Source organism: Microtus pennsylvanicus, chromosome 11 (genome assembly GCF_037038515.1).
Source record: "Microtus pennsylvanicus isolate mMicPen1 chromosome 11, mMicPen1.hap1, whole genome shotgun sequence".
In the NCBI taxonomy this organism is placed as follows: Eukaryota; Metazoa; Chordata; class Mammalia; order Rodentia; family Cricetidae; genus Microtus; species Microtus pennsylvanicus.
Window position 1 is genome coordinate 7515154 of NC_134589.1, and position 13974 is coordinate 7529127.

General features: G+C 44.9%; 1 protein-coding gene across 8 annotated transcripts in view; it reads right to left on the reverse strand.

Annotated features, from left to right (window-relative positions):
- Slc39a11 (solute carrier family 39 member 11) overlaps positions 1 to 13974 on the reverse strand; it is a 441076-nt gene that overhangs the window by 346359 nt on the left and 80743 nt on the right. For 2 of the 8 annotated variants that reach the window (XM_075990005.1, XM_075990002.1), the window contains exon 1: positions 1661 to 1778. The exons of 4 other annotated variants lie outside the window; for them this stretch is intronic. The gene's annotated coding sequence lies outside the window, so the exon portion shown is untranslated. 2 more of the 8 variants (XM_075990006.1, XM_075990004.1) reach the window with 2 other exon arrangements.

Genomic DNA, 13974 nt, shown 5'->3' on the forward strand with positions numbered 1-13974 from the left:
TAAAAAAGAAATAACTGCAAGCAAACAATTAGCCATCCCCCAAGTCCAGCCACGGTGACACATGTCTTTAGTCCCAGCACGCAGAAGCCAATGCAAGCCGATCTCTGCAAGTTTGAGGCCAGTACATAGTGGGTTTCAGGCCAACCAGAGTTCCATGGTGAGATCCTATGTCTAAAAAAATAAAACAAAAAAAAATGAGAGGGACTTGCAACTGTTTCTAAACTGAGCCCCTCACTGGACCACTAATACAATGATCATTCCCAGTTGCTGGTGAGTAAAATGTTAACAGGTTACAAAAACAGACACCAAGCTAACATCCCCTCAATCCTTGCTATCCACAAAGTACCTGTGTCTTTTGACAGCTACTGGTTAAAAAAAAAAAATCCTCATTTACCCCAGCAAAAATCAAACAGAAGGGAGTTGTGGGTGATCATGGAGGCTGGTGGGATAAGACAATCCTCTCCTAAGCAGAACGTATTAGACTGAAGCCATACCCGGTCCATCTGTCCATCAGCAACAGCATTAATGACAGGCGAGCCCAGCACCCCTTGGAGAGGTTTCTTCCATTCACTGAAAACTCTGGCTACTCAAAGGCAGTGGAGGGCCACTAGTTCTGGTCCCCTGGGGAGGGAGCTACTTAGTTCCGGTTTGTTTTTAATGGAGCCTGGAACTTCCTGTATAGCAGAGGATGACTTTGAACTCCCAACCCTCCAGCTTCCACCTCCCAAATGCTGGGGTTACAGGTGTGCTAGCACGCCAGGTTTATCCTCCATGGGGAATTCTTGCACACAGCTAAGTGCATAAATCCAGACCAGTTTCTACACTACCAATGGTTTAGTGAGGCCTACCCTATAGGAGACTGGCACCGGCTGTCCCAATATGCTCTTAGGAACAGGACATGCCAATCACACTTCCATATCATGCCAGGCAGTCTGCTCCGGACTTCCCTCAAGGGCCGGCTATTAGCATCATAAAGTGGACCAGTGACCAGAAGAGAGGACCATCCTCCGCCCATCCTAACTTCAAAAATGATATCACCCATCTGTGCGTTTTCACTGCACACAGAGCAGCCACCTCCTATAAAGCCAGTACATTTCCTTCAGGCCTGTTCTGTTCTGTTTTGTTTCCCCTCCTCTTTTAAACCCGTTGCCTCCCCCTTTTCGAGATGCTGGTTTAGTTACAGTCAGGCACAGTCTGGCTTCAGTGAGCTCACACAGAACACGCAGGCCAGGCTCCAGCAGAGGTGCCCTGGAGACAGGCGCTGAGCTGCCAGCACGAATGTGAAAAAGTTCTCTACCAAGCACCCCGCCACTCTCAGGCCTCCCCAGACCAGCTGCAGCGGGGAGTGGGAGGGACCGGACCTCTGAACTGCTGCCTTTGGCTCCCAGCGATCCCTCGTTCCCCCTACACGCCACCATGAAAGAATGAATGAAGTGGCCCTTGGCTGTGCACAGAGGGGCCGCAGATCTCTGTCTCCAGCTCATCCTAGGGTGGAGCAGAAGGGACCCGAACACCCTCCCTCCTCTGCCACCTGCCACAGCCCCCTGCTGCTCCTCCAAGACCTGCGTTCCCCAGGGCAACCCTTTGCCATCTCCAGGCCGCTGCACACTCTTGTGACTGCCAGGGACCCCGGGCCTGAAGGAGAGAAAAGGCGACTCACTAGGGTGCCCTCTCCAGCCCCCTCTCCACTTCCATCAGCCCCGAAAGCCACTGGCTCGCCGGGCTCCACTCCCGCTGTCACTTCCTGCTTAGTTCCAGCACACGTGGCCTCCACCTCCAGGCCCCGCCCCCCGCAACCGTCGAATCCTGCCTGGAGAATAAAGTCTCTGGTTCACAGACTTCAATGAGCGCAGAAACAGGTGCGGGCGGGCAAAAACAGAGCCCCAAGGCCTCAAATGCAAAGCCCAGGGCCAAAGTCAATGCAAAACACATACACACGGCCCTGGAAGCCTAGGGGAGGCTACAGACACCCTACCTAAGGGACACTTTGTACCAGTTCTGACGTACTTAATGTAGTCTACATCTTTTGTCACGGGTCCTAAGCCCTAACTGAGCAACAGGGCCCTTGTGCTGAGTGTCAGAGGTCATTACAGGCTACATTCCGAAGGTCAGTGGCTTTATCCTCAAGGTCAACAGCTTCCTTTAGAAGGACGTGGGCTCTGCATTCTAAATGCCTGCAGTCTTTCACTTTGAACCCAGCCTTGCCAAGGTTGAGGACCGGCTGAGGACCATACTCTAAGAAACAATGCTAGGTCAGGGGCTTTGCACTGCAGGCTTCTGTGAAAACATCATGACTAGATTTAGCTGCAACAAAATGAAGGCCAGAGTCCTGATTCAATTTGAATGTCAGGGAAATATACTAAGAAAATAAATAATTTCTTAGTTTAAGCATGTCCCTGGCGATGTAGGGGACATACTCACACTAATGTCGTGTTTTGTTTTGTTTTTTGTTTTGTTCTGAAATGTAAAGTTACTGTATTTGTCAACCTAGCAGAGAGGAATCAGGGCAGAAAAACAGCCTGCCAGTGGAGCGGCCATAGATCAAAGAACACACACATAGATAGGGGTAGGCTTCCTTTACCCTGTTATGGAATAATTTACTTTCCTATTGAAAATCAGTCCACACACTTAGAGATGAAGGAAGAACTCTTGTATAGCACTTCCCTGGCTCTCCACTAATGCGCATCATCCCGCAGCAGATTCTGTTACTTGGTGTATATACTGTTATATGCACCCTGGATTGTGCATTCTGCATCCGCTGTCAACCTTAAATCTCCTTCGGGTCCTGACCCAGGTGACCTTTGGAACAACGAAAACAGAGACAGGAGACTACAATTCTGGCCACTTAGGCAGCTAGGAGATTTACACAGCAAAGATATCACATAGTGCCAGAATTATGTTTTAAGTACATCGGAGTTGTTCTTGTTCGAACAGTTGTTGCCTGGGGTGATTTTGTCCACCTGCCAGAATTATGGCTTTCCTGATGAGAGCCCAAAGGATTTAATGGCAGATCTGTATTTAACGGTAGTAGCAACCTTACACCATATCCGCCCCTACCTCCAGCTGCCCCTTAGAGATATTTCTTTGGTTTGGGAAAAACCTAGAGGCCGGTTGTGAGACAGAGCTATTCTCCTTCGTCATGGGAATCAGAGTCTAATGACTTGGCGAGGACGCATTCACACCCTAGCATCCTAGGTTTTGCTCATTTCTAACAGGCCTGTGGAGTGAGATTTTGTTTGTAATCTAACAAATAAAGTTTGCCTGAAGAACAAAGTGCAGAGCTAAGCCACTAGTTAGCTATAGAGTCCAGGCAGTGGTGGTACATGCTTTTAATTCCAGCTCTCAGGAGACTGAAGCAGATGGATCTCTGTGAGTTCAAAGCCACCCTAGGCTACATGAGAGTAAAACTGTCTAAAAGAGAAATAGAGCTCACATAAAGGTGATCTCAGCACTTGGGATCCCATGCCTTTAATCCCAGCACTAGGGAACTGGAGACAGGAGTGATATGGCTGGGCAGAGAGAGAAATAAAAGGCAGGAGGAGACAGGAGCTCAGTGCAGTCTGAGAATTCAGTCAGAGATGCAGTCTGAGGATTTGTAGAAACAGAATAACCATTTTGGTCTGAGGTGAGGTAGAGGTAAATACTAGTAGCTGGCTGTTCTGCTTCTCTGGGCTTTTATTATTAAGGCAAATTAGAATTCATGTTACAGGCCTGTTACACTATTTATCTTTGGGGTTTTTTTAGGTTTTTTTTGGTTTTTGTTTTGTTGTTTTCTGGGGGGGGGGTTGTTTTTTTTTTGTTGTTGTTGTAGTTTTTTTTTAGACAGGGTTTCTCTGTAGTTTTGGAGCATGTCCTGAATTAGCTCTTGTAGATGAGGCTGGCCTCTAACTCACAGAGATCCTCCTGCCTCTGTCTCCCAAGTGCTGGGATTAAAGACATGCACCACCACTGCCCAGCATCTTTGGGGTGTTTTAGAGGCCGCGCTCCTTAGTTAAATTCCACTGTGTGACTTACTGTCTCCTAAGAAGATCCATTAGTAAGTCCTTTATAATACCAATTCTATCATTTTGACTTTCTTCTACATCAGTACAGCAAGAGTCAGCTGCTCTTGGTGAACACATAGGGTGCTATATCAGGAGGAGATGACCTGGAGGGTTGGTCTTATGCCCTCAAGACACTCACCAGGCCAGGGATAGTCAGCAAGGCAAGGTGCCACATGTCTGTGATCCCAGGACTTGGGAAGCTGAAAAGTAAGGGTATGGTTAAAAGCCAACCTGTCTAAAAACTTTTTTTTAAAAAAAAGTAAACAAATATCAAGCCCCAAAACAACTTGTTATAATAAACAACACAAAATAAGACCGGGGGTGAGGGCCATCAATCCCCCCCCCAAAAAAAAGGCCACAGAACTCCCCCACTAAGGTAGTCATTGCCTAGCACCATGCCTTGGATTCACACAAAAGTCTATGGAGAGCTGAAGTGAATAGAGTTGAGATTGAGCAGAACTGAGCATAGACGCATCCTGTTGAAGCTGAAGAGCAGCCCCACGCAGGTTCACTGCATTTTCCTACTTTTATATATGTTGGAAATTTTCAGAAAGGAAAATTAGCCAAGTTTTTAAATCAACCTACAGAGCGTCTCTCCGGCCTGGGCCCTTCTCCCTCTTTCCACCATTTCAAGCACACAGTCTCCTGACTTTTCTTCTGGGGTCACAGACATACCTCTTGGGACCCACCCTGCCTCACCTGTCCTAGGCACCTGGTTACCCTCCAGGGTAACATGAGGCCTCCTCCCTCCCTCGTCCTGGATTGCCCCTTTAGCCATCTCTACTTATGGCCAGCCTGTCTCTCCATTCCCCACTTTAATTCCCTGCATCCATCAATGCTCCAGTTAAACACAATCTCCTGTTCTAATCCCGATTAGAGAGGAGATGTTCATCCTCCCAGGGACTGCGAAATGTCACGTGGTCTCTAAAAAATGATCCTGGTTTGCTTTCTCTTACTGACCAGGAACAACTTGGGGCAGGGTTGGGGGGTGTTCCAGGTTCCAGTCCATAGCCAAGGGAAGTCAAGGCAGGAACTGATGCCAAGTCCACAGAGAAATGCTACATCTAGCCTTGCTCCCCTGGTTTGCTCAGCCACCTTTCTTCACAGCCCAGGACCACCTGCCTAGGAATGGTACTACCCACGGGGGGCTGGGCCCCACACACATAATCAGCAATCAAAAATTATCCTGTATATTTTGCTACTCTTTAGAATTTAAATCACCACACGAAAAAGTGGAGGCTCCTGGGTTTAGTTGAGGCCCAGTAAGGCCAAGCTACTTCCTCCCAGCCAAAAGAACAGAATCTAAGCATTATATACCTGCCTTTGGGTAAAGCTCCAAAACATTATGGTCTACGTTCTCCTCCTGTTAAGAGTTAATCCAACTGGGCCTATTAGTCACCCAGCCAAGAGTCCACACCTCACACATACACCACAACCATCACCAAGAAATCTGAGTCACCTAAAGACATTGCCTAGGAGAGGGGAGGATTCATTATTCCCATTTCCTTCCCAGAAGCCCTTTCTTTAGTCAAGCTCCCTCCCCTACCCCCTGTTGTTCTCTCTCTCTCTCTCTCTCTCTCTCTCTCTCTCTCTCTCTCTCTCTCTCTCTCACACACACACACACACACACACACACACACACACACACACTGCTGCCAAGCTTCTATAAGACAAGGCTACACAGCTTCTGACATGCAGCTCCTAACTCTTGACAAAAGAATCTTTGCCTTTTCTTCTTTCCACCTCTTTTCCTTTCAGATATGGACCAAAGCCTGGGCATGCGCTCCCTGACACTCTGGAGGTTCTCACTCCAAGAGAAGAGGTCCGGCTCTCTCCTCCTTCTCCACCTCCCTAGTCTAAGATTTACAGTTTCCCTGCTCTATTGTTTCTCTCTTAAGCTCTAATGAAATCGCCCTTTGAGTCTGATTCTAAACTCTTTATTAACAAAACCAAAACCTCAAAAGAGAGACCCAGCTTCCCCAGTAATACTTCCCTCCTGAAGTTGTGTCTCCTCTGGTATTTTGGTCACAGCAATGGTCACAGTAACTCATGCTGATGCAGAGGGGAGGGACATCCTCTCACGGCAGCTCTGGTGTAGTACCCACACTAGTGCAGTTGCAGCTTCCACAAGCTGAAGCCGGAAGATGCTAAGACCAGCCTGGAATCCACCGTGAGATCCTGCCTCGGAAAACAAACACCATAACAAACTAAAGAATCAATTTCCTAATAACAGGTGGTGATGAGAGCTGGGAACCACCATCCCCACCTTACAGACAAGGAAACCGAGGCTCTGGGAAGCTCTGGAGGGACCTGCCCAAGTCACTAGGGCAGTATGGAATACCAGACCCGGATGACTCAGTGGACAGGGCCATGCCTGTGCTGGACATCTGGTGCACTCAAGACTAGTCCTGGACCAACTGAGTAAGAGAACATCTCAACACCTTAAGCCATAAGGGTGTCCTACACCAAGAGAGCCAATCTGCAAGGATGCTTCCATATTCACAGAAAATCCCACGCACAAATGTGTGGGATTCCCCTCTGTATGCTATAAATAAGTACCATTGGTTAATAAAAGAAGCTGCTTCGGCCTATAGCAGGGTAGAATATAGTCAGGCTGGAAGAGATAGAGAGAGAAAGGAGGCAGAGTCAGAGAGACGCCATGTAGCTACCGGAGGAGACAGATGCTAGAACTTTACCGGGTAAGCCACAGCCTTGTAGAGATACACAGAATAATAACAATGGGTTAATTAAAAGATGTAAGAGCTAGCTAGAAATATGCTTAAGATATTGGCAAAGCAGTATTGTAATTCATATAGATTCTGTGTGATTGTTTCGGGTCTGGGAAGCTGGGAAACAACAGACTCCACCTACACACAAACAAGCACACACCTTCCAAAAATACGTGGATAGCCTAAGCTGTTTGGGTGGAAGCTCTGCCTCAGCTCCCCCTCCTCCCTCTCCAAACCCCTCAGAAAGCCCACCAAGGGGCAACTCCTCCCCGTGAGATGCTCAAGACCACTCCTATAGGGTATTTAAGACACTCTAGACCTGCCAAGTGGTTTCTCCTTCCCCTGGAGACCACTTGGGAATTGCTTTGTTCAGATTAAGCCTGGTTTTATTAATTTGGCCTGATCTAATTTATTGCATCGGCACAGAGACTTAATATCGGGGTACAGAAAACCTTGCATATGCCCCTTGCACATCTGCATACGTGTAAAGTGCCCAGTGGAGAAGGGAACATGGACACAAAGTCCGACTCCTGATCAAGCAGCTACTGCGATGACATTTACTGGGAAAGGGAAGTCCATTTTCTCTGAGAGAGTGTCCCTGGATATATCAACTACACTCCAGGATGGAACCCCATGCCCAGAAGAAGTTGGCCAACACAAAATGGACCCATGTCTTTGTGTGTGTGTGTGTGTGTGTGTGTGTGTGTGTGCGTGTGCGTGTGCGTGTGCGTGCGTGTGTGTGTGTGTGTGTGAAGTTTTTGTTTTGTTTTGGTACTTATTGTCTTGGTGGTATTTTTGTTTGCTTGTTTTGACTTTTTGTTTTTGAAAAGAGAGCATAGAGGTGAGTAGGTAGGAAGATGGAGAGGATCGTGGAAGACTTGGGGGGAAGGAAAAGAATATGATCAAAATATATTACTGTGTGATACAGAATTGTAGTGATTTGTAGTGATATTGTAGTGAATTGTAGGGTTAAGACAGCCCCTTTAGGGGGCGGGGTTTGCCTCGGACGAATGCCTACCGATAAATGGGCACACAGGAGGCGGCTCCGCCCTTTTCTTCCTACCTGCTGTGCCACGCGGGAACTTCGGTTCTGTAAGTTTATCATTAAAGTGGTAAATATTCTTTAATATCTGCATTGCATTTATTTACGCCGATACAGTGAATTTTAATGCAGAGGGAAGAAATTATCTTAGAATGGATCTTTTTACCACATAAACTGAGTAAAAAATAAAAACTTATGGAAAAGGTCTCTGAGTTAATTCTAAAAGGAAAATCGAGGCTTCGTCAACTAGCAGGAGTAGACCCAGTAGAAACTGTAGCACCATTCACCAGTGATGAAATTAACAAAGTATGGGCAGAAAGTGAACCCTGGCAAAGAGCTTGTAGTAATTTTTTGGGGAGATTAACAACAACTATCCTGAAAGCAAGAGAATCTTTCCTCACATTGTACAGGATACACCAGTAACTGGAGCCCCTATATTCTATACTGATGCAAATCAGTAAAGAGTGAAAATCAGGAAGGGAAGGTTATAAATTAGAAAATTTAAGTAAAGTAGAACTAAACCCTTGTGATTCTGTCAAAAAATTGGAATTATATATTATCCTCATGGTACTAAGGTATTTTAAAAAAACTTCTTGCCAGGAGGTGGTGGCGCACGCCTTTAATCCCAGCACTCGGGGGGCAGAGGCAGGCGGATCTCTGTGAGTTCGAGGCCAGCCTGGTCTACAACCAGGACAGGAACCAAAAGCTACGGAGAAACCCTGTCTCGAAAAATCCAAAAACAAACAAACAAACAAAAACAATAAAAAAACTTCTCAACATAGTTACTGATTCGCAATATACAGAAAGAGTTGTTTTGCATATTGAAACCATTAAATTTATACCGAATGATGCAGAATTGACTTTATTATTTATTCAGGTACAAAATATAATTAGGAATAGGCATCATTCCATATACATATACATATACATATACATAACATACATCCAATCCCATACTGGTCTGCTACATCCTCTAGTACAAGTTAATGCAGAAATCAATCAATTATTGATTGGAAATGTACTTCAGGGAAGATAATGGGCATCAAAGAAACTCCATATGGAGTTTACTTTCTTTGTAACCAAAGTAAACCACTGGACAAGAAAATGTCCTTGCCTCAACTGCTGACAGTACGCTGTCCTAATTAGGCAAGCAAAACACAAAAGATTTACCTGATGCAGAAATCAAGTTATGATAGAAAGTAAATTAGTCCAAGATTTTGGACTCACCAAGTTAGGGTAGATGTGGAGTATTTTCTCTGAATTTGTCAAATGCAAATGGACTAGACATTGTTGATGTATTTATTGCCTGAATATAATGTATGTAGTCATTGTACTTGTTGCATATAGTTTTCTTATATTAGTTATAATTTTTTTAGACAAAAGGGAGGAAATGTAGTGATATTTCATTTGCATTTTAATAAATAAAGCTTGCCTGAAGATCAGAGAGTAAAACAGTTCCACTGGTCAGCCTTACAGATCAAGCAGTGGGACACACACCTTTAATCCCAGTAGCCACACTAGTTTGTCATAGAAACTGAGTGGTAGTGAGGTAAGAGCCAATGGCTGGCTGTTTTACTTTTCTAACCTTCAGGTTGAACCCCAATATCTGTCTCTGGGTTTTTACTAATCATGCTACACAGCATGGGAAATGGGTAGAAACTCTGACCCAGTGGCCTATGGTGGACAATAGGCCCAGCTAAGGCTAGCTCTCATATCTGCAGGTAGGGACCACAGAAGTGAATAGAATGAGAAGCTGATGTGGTATTGAAGTTTGGAGGGTTTACAGTTTTTACCATTCACTTGGGGAGTTTGAAAAAAAACCTTATCTATATGATATTGTCTTATTTGGGTTGGTTTCTACTGCTGTGAAGAGACACCACAACCACAGCAACTTTTATAAAGGAAAACATTTAATGGGGTGGCTTACAGTTTCAGAGGTTTAGTCCATTATCATCATGGTGGGACATGGGGGCCTGTGGGCAGACATGGTCCTGGAGAGGCAGCTGAGAGTTTTACATCTTGTGCAGGCAACAGGAAGTGGTCTGTCTCACTGGGTGTGGCCTGAGCATATATGAGACCTCAAAGCCTGCATCCACACTGACATGCTTCATTCAACAAGACCATACCGACTCTAGCTAGGTCACACCTTCTAATAGTACCATCTCCCTTTGGGAGCTATTCAAACCACCACATTCCTTTCCCTAGACCCCCAAAGGCTTTGTAGCTATATCACAATGCAAAACTGCATACAGTCCAACTTCAGAAGTCCCCACAGTCTCAGATTTATTTAAAAGTCTAAAGTTCAAAGTCTCTTCTGAGATTCATGCAATCTCTTAACTATAATCTTCTGTAAAATCAAAAAGCAGAGTAGATACTTCCAATATATAATGGCACAGTATATATGTTACCATTTCAAAACATAGGGAAGGGAGCGTAGCAAGGAAATATTGGACCAAAGCAAAACCAAACACCAGCTGGGCAAACTCCAAATTCCTTTCCGTTTTGTTGACTACAACACACCGTTTTTCTCTTGGGCTGGTTCCACTCCTGTTAGCAGCTTTCCTCAGCAGGTAGCCCAGACTTTGGCATCTCCAACATCTTGGGGTCTCCAAGGCAAACCAGGCTTCCTCTTCATAGCTTCACACAATGGCCTCTCTAAGCCTCCAATGAGGGACACCCCTGACACAAACCTGGGCTCAGCAAGTTTCTTTAGGTGCAGAGGCAAATTCCATAACCCATTTCTTCTATCCTTAACTCTAAAGCCAGAACCATGTAGGCAAAGCTGCCAAGGTCTGCTGCTTACTGGGGTTGGAACATGGCCCCTCGTTCAATTACATCTTTGCCAGCTTTCTGGTTTTGATGGTTACCTTTGCTGCCTAAGCTTGATTGTTCTGGAATTTGCTCTGTAGAACAGGCTGGCCACAAACTCAGAGATCTGCCAGCTTCTGCCTTTAGAGTACTGGAACTAAAGGTGTGTACCCCCACATCCTGCTCTAAGCTTTTCTTTAATTCCTTTCCATAAATTGGAAACTCAGCTGGGTGTGAACTTACCTACCCTGAGGTCATCACACCCTTTATTCCATTTCTTAATCTGTTTATCTCCTTGAACACGAGATTTAGTTCATTCTACTTCCTGGTGTTCTTTTTCTCCTCAGCTTGCTCCTTTTCATTATAAGTCTTTATAAGCATGAATACTAGTAACCACATGACAGAGTCAATGCTAGGCTGTTTCCAGATTTCCTCTGCCAACAGAATTAATCCAAATCTCTTCACTTTAGCCTACCACAGACTCTTTGGTCAAGGGCCAAAAGCAACCACATTCTTCACCAAAATATCACAAGAACTATTTCTAGGCCACATATTAATATTCTTCTCCTCTGAAACCAGGAAACCACAGTTTAAATAACTCTTAACTCCACTGTATCCTATGTTCCTACTAGGATGACTCATGAAGCAGTGCTTAAAGCATTCCTCTGCTTTCCTAACCAAACTCCTGAAGTCCATGTTACTCCAAACAAAAGCATGGCCTATCACAACAATACCCCAGTCCCAGGTACCAACTTGTTACTAAGTTGTTTTATTTAGGTTTTCTATTGCTGTGATGAAACACCATGACCAAAAAGCAACTCTGGGAAGAAAGGGTTTATCTGTCTTACACATCCACATCCCTGATCATCATCAAAGGAATTCAGGACCGGAACTCACACAGGGCAGATCTGGAAGCAGAAGCTGATGCAGAGGCGATGAGGAATGATGCTTACTGACTTGCTGACACTGGTTTGTTCTTCCTGCTTTCTTATGGAACCCAGGACCACCAGCCTAGGAATGGTGCCATGCACCATGGGCTGGGGTCTGCGCCCTCCCCATTGATCACTAATTGAGAAAATGTCTTATAGCTGGAGCTCATGGAGACATTACCTCAGCTGAGGCTCCTTCCCCTCTGATGACTCTAGCATGAATCAAGTTGACACACAACATCAGCCAGTACAGTTATATAATAGAATATTTGAAAATTAAAGTACATGTTACATATATAATCATATACACAATTCCTAGAATTTGCCCACCACCCTCCACCTCAACAGGGGTCTCTATCTCCCCACAACACAGTCTCTTCTTTGCCCACCTCTGACCCCAAGAGCCTTCTCCTGTTGCATGACCTTTGTACCTATTACTGCCTCTGCCCGAAGCACCAAGCTCCCAGAAGCACCTAGCTGGACCCTCTTGTCCCTTGGACCTCACCTCAAATGCTACCATTCAAAGGGCCAGCCCTTGACTATTTGACCTAACACAGTCCTTTCTTGACTTCCTTGTTCTCCCTAAATGCCAGCTCATGGGAACAGCACCATGCCTGCATTTTGCACTACTGTTTCTGCAGGACTTAGAGCAGATGGCCCCTACTTACTGAGTGAGTAAGTCAAACAGGGACAAGAGCGTTATCTGTTGGCTATACTTTATAAAGATTTTCTTAAGAGTTATCAGAGGACTAACGTGTGCACACTGGATCAAACTGTCCCAGGAATCCTATTGCATTTACCATAGTAGCACACAGAGGTTCTCAGCCAAGAAAAACTCACTCTGATCACTACCCAGTGAGGCTTTTAGTAAGTGGGATTGGGAAGTGCTCCTGGCATCCAGAGGGTAGAAGCCAGGGGTGTTAATTATCCTACAAAGCCCCAACCCCAGCACAAAGAACTATCTGACCCCAAATGCCAGAGGTTCGAAAACTAGCTGTGTGACTCCCTGCTGTCAACCTATAAATCTCAGAGATCAAATCACTCAGTGGCATTTTACACCAGTCTCAAGAAGCATTTGCCAGACCAGGGAGATGGTTCAGTGGATAAAGGCATCTATAGCCAAGCCTGAGGACCTGAGTTCAAACCCCAGGACTGACACAGTAGAAGGTGATTGCTAATCCCTACAAATTGTCCTCTGCTTTCCATTCATGTACCAAAGAATGAATATATGTGTGTGCATACATAAATATATATACATATATGTGTATATATACATATATACATACAGACACCTCACTATCACCACCATACCAATAAATGAAACAAAATTTAATTAAAAAAAACTTTTATTCAGTCACTAGTTAACATGTGACCTACCACAAAACTTGAAGAGAAGTGACGGTCCAACTCAACTTCATACTCCTGCACAGTTTGAAAACACACCACAACAAACATCCCACAAGTTCTGTGTTGTGGAATATTACTTTAACTATGTAAAGATATGTTACATTTGTTTATGCTGCATTTGTTTAACAATGTAAAGATGTGTTGCTCTGCCTGCCTAAGGCACCTGATTGGACCAATAAAAAAGCTGAACAGTCAATCGCCGGCAGTAAAGGGATAGGGCAGGACTAGCAGGCAGAGAGAACAAGTAAGAGAAGAGAAGAGAAATAGATGGCGAGAGAATGAGCGAGGAAGAGAGGGAGATGCCTGGGACCAGTCAGGCAGCTCTCTGACAGTCAGACATAGAGTAGGACATACAGAATGAAAGAAAGGTAAAAAGCCCCAAGGCAAAACATAGATGGAGACAAACAGGTTAAATTAAGTATAACAGCTAGTGGGATATGCCTAAAATATGGCAGAGCATTTGTAAATAATAAAATTTTTTGTGTCGTGATTTTGGAGCCGGTTGGTGACCCAAAAGAAAGCTTGCTATGCTTGGCACCCAAAATGGGGCATGGATTTCCACATAGGGGCTAAGAAAGCTGGGGGAAAAAGATATGGCTCCTTTAAGAGGCTCAGCCTTACAGTGAGCACTTGAGTATACTAAGTAGCAAGCAAGCTAAGAAAAAACACTTGCCACAGAGCAGGGCACCAACTTCCCAGACTGGGGTGATTGAATGTAGCTCTCAGCCAGACTTGCCAGGTGTAGAGCTCAGCTGTCTCGGACCCTAGTGGGACAGAGCCAGTCGTCAGCACAAAGCTGCTTAGCAGTTTAAAGTTTGGTTCATGTAGTCAGAAAAGGTTAGAGATACACAGTGAAGGCAGGTCCAGATGGAAGTGACCATTAAACAGGTTAAAGTATGTTTTAAAATGTGCTTAAAGAAAGAAAAGAAAATGGGTATAGAGAGTCATAGGAAAAAATAAATAACTTAAAAATAATAAAACCTTTAAAGAGGGAGTAAAGTACATAAAGAAAAAGG